At 45.0% G+C, this 8,928-nt stretch overlaps 2 pseudogenes; one reads left to right on the top strand and one right to left on the bottom strand.

Annotated features, from left to right (window-relative positions):
* Positions 1 to 3,702: 3,702 nt before the first annotated feature.
* Positions 3,703 to 4,883, bottom strand: LOC138671757 (CCR4-NOT transcription complex subunit 3 pseudogene; annotated as a pseudogene).
* Positions 4,884 to 4,933: 50 nt separating this feature from the next.
* Positions 4,934 to 6,638, top strand: LOC138672346 (CCR4-NOT transcription complex subunit 3 pseudogene; annotated as a pseudogene).
* The last annotated feature ends 2,290 nt before the right edge of the window (positions 6,639 to 8,928 follow it).

Genomic DNA, 8,928 nt, shown 5'->3' on the forward strand with positions numbered 1-8,928 from the left:
GGGGCAACATGGCAGAGGTGATAGAGGTGCACAACTCTGAAGTGGCGTTGGACAGATGGGTTTTATGACCAGGTTGTGGAGTGATTTCGCAATGACCGCAAACACGATAGGTACTGCTGTATCAATTCAAAGTGACAGGAGACAGCATTTGTCCAGTATGGTTACCAACTATTTTTCCTTCCTTATCGATGTTCTCCCTCATAGGTCATTCCCCTTTGATTAATGGGCATCTAAAATAGACACCTGGCCTGAATTGGCAGAATATGCATTACAGGAGCTCGCTTGCCCAGCTGCTAGTGTGCTATCAGAAAGAGTCTTCTGTGCTGCTGATTCAATACTGACCGAAAAAAGGACACTTCTGGCTACCCGAAATGTTGATGATCTAACCTTCATTAAAATGAACCAATCATGGATTTCAAATTATTTTGCCCCACCTTCCCCTGCTGACACATAGCTTGCCTTAAAAATGTCTTGCTTTTGGCCTCCTCTTCCTGACTGCTCCAATTCCTCCATTTGCAGCTGCTGAATGTCCCCCATAGGCCATTTTTATACCTCCCTAAATGGGCTGACTCCCCCCATAGGGCCGTGGTCACCACTTGGCGCAAGCACCCGTGCGAGTGCCATTTGCCTGGACAGGTGGGTGTGCCCACTCTTGGGTGACGGCACTGGCACAGCGTCCCTCATAGTACAATGAAGTGTCTCTAATGGTGGTGGTGCACAACCAACGTCAGACACACCGTCGTAATATGAGGGGCCCTGTGCCAGTATCGCCGCCCACGAGAGAGTGTTCCCCCCAACTCGAACAGTGCTCTACCACTTGCAAAACTTACCTCTCCCTGCTTCACCACTGTATAGTATGTGCTGTTAAATCCTTCAATGGCACTGCCAATACAAATTTGTTGAAATGATAGATGATAGTAAAAATATACAGGGGCCCTGGCCTCCATTTAGACCAGTTAATACTTTGCGCCAACTACCACTGTCTACTACTCAGGAGAGGAGCCCACCCCTGTACCTAGCTATGCCACCAGTTTATTTATGAACATTTTTTTGGCTGACATTTAGCCCACTTTATTATTTTGGCCTACTAAATGTGTCGGCCACTTATTACAGTTGTCCTCCACTGAACAAAGCAATGCCGCCTGTGTACTCCTCTTACCTATTTTGAACTGCATTTAGCCTAGTTTTTTATTTTAGGCCTACTAAGTCTGTGTGAGCCTCTCATAACAGTTGTCCTCCTCCGCTGAAAAAAGCTATGCCACCTGTGTACTCCTCTTACCTATTTTGAACTGCATTTAGCCTACTTTTTTATTTTAGACCTACTAAGTCTGTGTGAACCGCTCATAACAGTTGTCCTCCTCCGCTGAACAAAGCTATGCCGCCTGTGTACTCCTCTTACCAATTTTGAACTGCATTTAGCCTACTTTTTTATTTTGGGCATACTAACTGTGTCTGCGCCACTCATTACAGTTGTCCTCCACTGAACAAAGCTATGCCGCCTGTTTAGTCCTGTTACCAATTTTGAACTGCTTTTAGCCTACTTTTTTATTTTGGGCCTATATCTGTGTTTCCTCCTCATCCTGCCCATTGCCCAGCCACTGCTAGATGAGTCTGCTGGTACATTGACTCAGACCACTACATTCCCCTTGCACTCTACACAGCCAGAATCTGACCCTGCTGAAAGTCAGGTTCCCCTTCCTGCATACTATACCACCTTACACGGGGACAAAGAGGAAGGTGCAGATGAAAGTGCAGGTTCCTTCTTCAGGTGGGGGGGCATACTCGTTGGCACTGGCACAGGGCCCCTCATAGTACGCAAAAGTGTCTCTGGCAGTGGGAGGCGCCGCCTGCCGTCAAACACACCGCCGTACTATGAGGGGCCCTGTGCCAGTGCCAACTTGTGGGCCCCCCTGCTTGCTCAGGATCAGAGCACTTGCAAAGTTGAAATACTTACCTCTCCCTGCTCCACCGCCGTGACGTATTCCGCGTTTCCTGGGCCCACGAAAATCTTGAGCCAGCCCTACCCCCCCACAACTCTAGCCAAATGAGCCCCTGTTTTCAATGCCTAACTATTATTATAAAGTAAATTTAAGATTGACAAGCTTAAGAAATAAGAATTGATGTTTTTGGCATTAAAATGGACACTGTAGGTGTTTTCCTGTCTTCACCCACTGCCGACTTTGATTCCCCATTGACTTGCATTGGGTTTCGTGTTTCGATCGGCCCCCGACTTTTCGCAATAATCGGCCGATTTTACCCGACCCAACATTTGAGAAAGTCGGGTTTCGCGAAACCCGACTCGATCCTAAAAATGAAATAGTTGCTCAACTCTAGTTATCACCGATCATTTTTCTAAAATGGTGCACTTGGTGCCGCTTCCATGGCTACCTTCTGCACGGGCCTTGGCAGCGTTGTTTATAAAACACATCTTCCGCCTACACGGTATGCCGGACAAAATTGTCAGTGACCGGGGTCCCGTTTGCGTCTCGGTTCTGGAGAGAGCTTTGTCTTCTTCTCAGCATTGAGTTGAACCTCTCTTCTGCATATATTATCCCAAGACGAATGGGTTGGTAGAGAGGGCCAACCAGACCTTGGTCACATATCTGTGGCATTTTGTCTCAGCAAGGCAGGATGACTGGGCATCCTTGCTATCATGGGTGGAGTTTACGCTGAACAACGCTGTAGCTGACTCCCCTGGACAGACCCCATTCCTCCTTAACTATGGTCAGCATCCGCGGCTTTCTGTGTCTATGCCCGTGTCTTCCGCCGATTCCAGGGTGGCAGACTGAGCTGTGGAGGCACGGGACATTTGGGACCGCACTCAGGATGCCATTCAGGCCTCCAAGGAGAGAATGAGGTCCTCCGCCGATGCACATCGTGCGCCCTGCTCCGACCTTTGCACCTGGCGACTTAGTGTGGCTCTCCGCCCGTAATATCGGGCTGCGAGTTGAGTCCACTAAGTTTGCACCTCGCTACTTGGGCCCCTTCAAGGTCCTCGAACAGGTTAACCCTGTGGTCTACTGCTTGGGTATCACCGACACCTTTCATGTGTCCCTCTTGAAGCCCGTATATATGTCCCGATTTTCCGAGTCATCTGCCGGGACATCAGGTTCATCTACGGACGATTACGAGGTGAACACTATTTTGGGGTGCAAGGTGGTACGTGGCAAAAAATTTTATTTGGTGGACTGGAATGGTTATAGTCCTGAAGACAGGTCCTGGGAGCCTGCTGAGCACATTCAGGCTCCACCACACCTCATTGCTGCCTTCGAGCGTAGCGAGATCCAAGGAGGGGGGGGGCCATAGGAGGAGGGTAATGTTAGGGGTCGAGTTCCCGCCTCTGCACAGGGGGAATCTCGGGCCATCTCCACTGCAGTCTCCCATTCTTCTCCTGCCACAGTGGAGCCTGCTCAGCGGAGGCGACTGTCCCATCGTTTCGCTCATTCTGACACTGGTTACTGCTTTTATTTTTTTACATTTCAACCAAATACAGAAAAAAATTTTTACTCTACTTCTTGTCCTTTAATTCTTCTGAAAAGTCAAGAGGGTGATGAGATGTTGGGTGTTGATCACATTGTTCTCCTGTCTCCACCACCACGCACAATCTAATCCCATTTAATAGATTTTTATTTTTTTGTAACTGCATGCATTAAAGTGTTTGTCCGAATTTCCCCTCCTCCCAACTCTTCTTATGAATGAAGTCTTCTGCCCTCCCCTCTATTTCCCCGGTCACGGATTGCCCATGTGAAACTGGAAGGCTGAGCGTGTTCAAGAGGTCACTGTAAGTCACGGTCTTCCAGGTAGCGGTATTCGAACGTGAACCCTTCCTTCTTCCTTTGGCCCCATTTTTCATAGTCAAAGTAAATATATGTCCCCTGCTCGAATTCATCAGTTATTGTCTTGGGCTCCTCGTGTCTTTGGAACCACATCATGTATTTGGTGTGAAACCTCCACGACTGCTTTTTCAAAGCTTTAGCAGCTAAATACTGTGCTTTAGTGCCCTCCAAATAGTAAAAGATAAAGAAGAGTGACTCTGTGGAAAGTCACTGGTAGAATTCTACTTTGTCCGAATAAGGCGGGGGCATCTGGTGGTGATACTGCGGCGTTGGGCGTGGATTCCGGGGGAGGTATTGCCGTATCCTTTCTAAATCCGAGGGGTGAGGCATATGATGCCATGCTGCATCTTCCTTTGCTTGATGGTAAAGGTGATCTGTTGTAAGGGGAACAGGACCCAACGGGCACACACCCAGTGAAAGAGGGATGTTTACTTCTGAAACCTGGGTTGAAGGCTGAGTTGCGGGAGGCTGCGTTATGGTTGTAGTGAGAAGAATTTCTTTAGCTCGATCACCCATAAGAATAGTAGGCACTAGATCTTCCAAGTTCGTTCCAATAGCTGCACATTCTGCCATGGATTTAAGTATACTTAAAGGCTTGGGTGCCTTGATTTCTGGTGTGGAGCTGAACTGAGGAGGCCCGTTTAGTAGTGGCTGGCTGGGTTTGGGGTCACTGAAGCTCAGTGTTGGCGAACTAGGAGGGTTTACATTTAAGGGTAATAGTAAGCTGGGCCCAGTGCTGGTACTACTGTTGCTGGCTGGGAGCGATACACTGTTTGTATCCGCTGAATTTTCTGCTACAACCGAGCTATAACTTGTTGCTCCATTTTGCTTGCTTGTGTTTTGCTGGGTGCTGGGGGGCCTCGGCTGGGAGGTATTTGTACTATATGGAGGAGGAGCCACCGCCTGCGCATACGGTGTGGGTGTACCAGCCGTGTGTCCGCTGGACGGGCTGTTTTTGCTGTTGGTGCTGCTGTTGCTGCTCGTACTGCTGCTGTTTGTCATCTTCAGAGTTGGCAGGCTTTCGTCCTGTAGAAACACATGGGTCATCCCTATGCCGAATTCTCATGTGACTTGTTTTTCTATACTTCCAGCACAGGCGCTGGCAGCTACTTCCCCACCAACCCACATTCATATGGAGGATGAGATCTTCAACCAGTCTAGCAGCAGTCCCACCTCCACCACATCAAGTTCTCCGATTCCACCCAGTCCTGCTAATTGCACCACAGAAAACTCTGAAGATGACAAGAAAATCTGAGGCCGGTCTACAGACAGCAAGGTCAGCCAGTCACCAGCGAAGAACGGTTCTAAAAGTCTCCATAACAACCATCATCCGCAGTCCCACGCAGTGACGCCAAGTTACCAAATAGGAAGCAGTTCTAGCACATCATCTCTGGGAAACAGTCCGGGTACAAACAGCAACGGAGCGGTATAAACAAGAGGCGGTACGAGCAGCAACAGCAGCACCAACAGCAAAAACAACCCGTCCAGCGGACACACGGCTGGTACACCCACACCATACGCACAGGCGGTGGCTCCTCCTCCATCTAGTACAAATACCTTCCAGCCGAGGCCCCTCAGCACCCAGCAAAACACAAGCAAGCAAAATGGAGCAACAAGTTATAGCTCGGTTGTAGCAGAAAATTCAGCGGATACTGCACTAAGTAATAGCAGTCAGTCACAATCCAGCCAGTCTGTGATTCACAACCCACCGACCAACACTGTAAAAGAGACAAACAGTGTATCGCTCCCAGCCAGCAGCAGTAGTACCAGCACTGGGCCCAGCTTACTATTACCCTTAAATGTAAACCCTCCTAGTTCGCCAACACCGAGCTTCAGTGACCCCAAACCCAGCCAGCCACTACTATACAAGCCTCCTCAGTTCAGCTCCACACCAGAAATCAAGGCACCCGAGTCGTTAAGTACACTTAAATCCATGGCAGAACGTGCAGCTATTGGAACGAACATGGAAGATCCAGTGCCTACTATCCTTATGGGTGATCGAGCTAAAGAAATTCTTCTCACTACAACCATAACGCAGCCTCCTGCAACTCAGCCTTCAACCCAGGTTTCAGAAGCAAACATCCCTCTTTCACTGGGTGTGTGCCCGTTAGGTCCTGTTCCCCTTTCAACAGATCAGTTTTACCAGCAAGCAATGGAAGATGCAGCGTGGCATCATATGCCTCACCCCTCAGATTCAGAAAGGATACGGCAATACCTCCCCCGGAATCCATGCCTGACGCTGCAGTATCACCATCAGATTCCCCCTCCTCATTCGGACACAGTAGAATTCTACCAATGACTTTCCACAGAGACACTCTTCTTTATCTTTTACTATTTGGAGGGCACTAAAGCACAGTATTTAGCTGCTAAAGCTTTGAAAAAGCAGTCGTGGAGGTTTCACACCAAATACATGATGTGGTTCCAAAGACCCGAGGAGCCAAGACAATTATTATTTTTTATTATTAATAACAATATAATAATAACAATAACAGATGAATTTGAGCAGGGGACATATATTTACTTTGACTATGAAAAATGGGGCCAGAGGAAGAAGGAAGGGTTCACATTCAAATACCGCTACCTGGAAGACCGTGACTTACAGTGACCTCTTGAACACGCTCAGCCTTCCAGTTGCACATGGGCAATCCGTGATCAGGGAAATAGAGGGGAGGGCAGAAGACTTCAAGTCTCATCCCCAAGAAGAGATGGGAGGAGGGGAAATTCGGACAAACACTTCAATGCATGCAGTTACAAAAAAAAATCTATTAAATGGGATTAGATTGTGCGTGGTGGTGGAGACAGGAGAACGTGATCAACACCCAACATCTCAACACCCTCTTGACTTTTCAGAAGAATTAAAGGACAAGAAGTAGAGTAAAAAAGGGTTACTGCTGCCTTTCCAGCTTCTGCCATTGTAGCCAGTGTTGGTCAGCAGCGAGCAGACGTCTTTGGGACTAAGTTCTATTTTTCCCCTTCTGAGCATGCCCAGGGTAAGATCTCTCATTTGAGATCAAGGGTCACATGCTCAGGTACTGCAACAACTCCCATTGGTCCTCTAGGAAGGTCCTGAAGTTGCTCAAGTTCTGTGACAGCCTCCCATTGGTCCTTCTGGGAAGGTCCTGTAGTTGCCGCAGCTATAAAAGGTTTGCATTACCGCATGGCCATGCGCTAGTATCAATCTATGTTATGTGCTTTGCGCCAGTGTGGTCTTGTGTGTATGTATTCAGGGTCCCAGCTGAAATAAGCCCTAGAATACCGGCACATCCGGTGAGGAGTTTGTGTGTATGCAAGACCAGCTGCGAACGGACCAATAACTTCATCTATTTACTCAGTGTGTTCCGCTAGCCCTAACACCGCCCATACAAAATTACCTTTTTCTTCAAATCTCAGACATTTATTATTCAGATTGGAAAATCATTTGTTTTCCTTAAAAAAGCATTTTTAACTTCACTTTAACTATTTTACTTATTTTATTAAAATTATGCCTTGTTTTCAATGGTTAATTTTGTTTCCTGATATATGAACCTCCTGCATTAAGCATTCCTTTCATTTTAAGAGTTAATTTGTGCTAGATCTACCCTAGACTTCCATTTTTTTAAATTCTTTATCTGATAAAGACCAGACCTAATTTGACCTAATGCCCTTTTTTGTAAACAAAGATATATGAGGGCTTATTTTTTGTAGAACCAGTTGTATTTGTCAGTGTCACCATGTCCAAGTGCACACAATCTAACACCAAACTTTTATTAACTCTGTATGAGAAAAAAATGCAAAAGAAACAATAATTCTTCAATAGTTTTTTAACATTTTCTATTTCTTACTTTTTGCTGCACAATAAAGTATTTACTTTATTCTGCGGGTGAACACTAATATGGCGATATCAAATTTATATTTTGTTTTTGTATTCTTATTTTTTTACAATTAATATTCTGTTGTAAAAGATACGGCAGTTTGTTTTTCTATCACCATTTTATGACAGTCAGAATTGTAATACTTTTTCAGGAACAGAACTATGTGAGTTTTTTTTATGTGATAAGATTTATTTTTGATTGGTCCCATTTTCAGTTACATATGACTTTTTAATAATTTTTTATTACACTTTTTGTGAGGTGGAATTTTAAAAAAGTGCTGCATTTTTTTGTGTTTATATTTTTTAATATGACTTACCATTCAGTATAATTAATGTACCACTTTTTTCTGTCTGTCAATATGATCATTAGAATGACAAATTAATTTAGATGCTGTTTGTTTTCCACATTTGCTACACAAAAAAATATTTTTTTTGATCATCTTTATTTTTCTGCAGACAGTGTTGTGTGAGGGGTTTTTTTTTGCAGGGCAAGCTATAGTTTTCAGAGGTGCCAATTTAGGGTATAGGTTACTTTTTGATCATTTTTTATTTAATTTTTTGTGAAGGGAGATAAACCAAAAAATGCAATTCTGGCATTGTTTTCTGTATTTTATTTTTTGTATTCTCCATGCAGGATAAATATAGATGTAGCTTTATAGTATGGGTTTACATAGATACAGAGATGCCTAAGTAATACAATTTCTTCTCATATTTACTACTTTTGCACAATAAAATAATAATAATATAATAATAATAATTTTATTTATATAGCGCCAACATATTCCGCAGCGCTTTACAAATTATAGAGGGGACTTGTACAGACAATAGACATTACAGCATAACAGAAATACAGTTCAAAACAGATACCAGGAGGAGTGAGGGCCCTGCTCGCAAGCTTACAAACTATGAGGAAAAGGGGAGACACGAGAGGTGGATGGTAACAATTGCTTTAGTTATTCGGACCAGCTATAGTGTAAGGCTCAGGTGTTCATGTAAAGCTGCATGAACCAGTTACCTGCCTAAGTATGTAGCAGTACAGACACAGAGGGCTAATACTGCATAAAGTGTATGAGAACATGATGCGAGGAACCTTTTTTTTTTTTTTTTTTTTTTATTATAAATAGGCCACACAGGGATCGTTAGGTTAATGCATTGAGGCGGTAGGCCAGTCTGAACAAATGAGTTTTTAGGGCACGCTTAAAACTGTGGGGATTGGGGATTAATCGTATTAACCTAGGTAGT

The sequence above is a fragment of the Ranitomeya imitator genome, chromosome 3 (assembly GCF_032444005.1).
Source record: "Ranitomeya imitator isolate aRanImi1 chromosome 3, aRanImi1.pri, whole genome shotgun sequence".
NCBI classification, from domain to species: domain Eukaryota; kingdom Metazoa; phylum Chordata; class Amphibia; order Anura; family Dendrobatidae; genus Ranitomeya; species Ranitomeya imitator.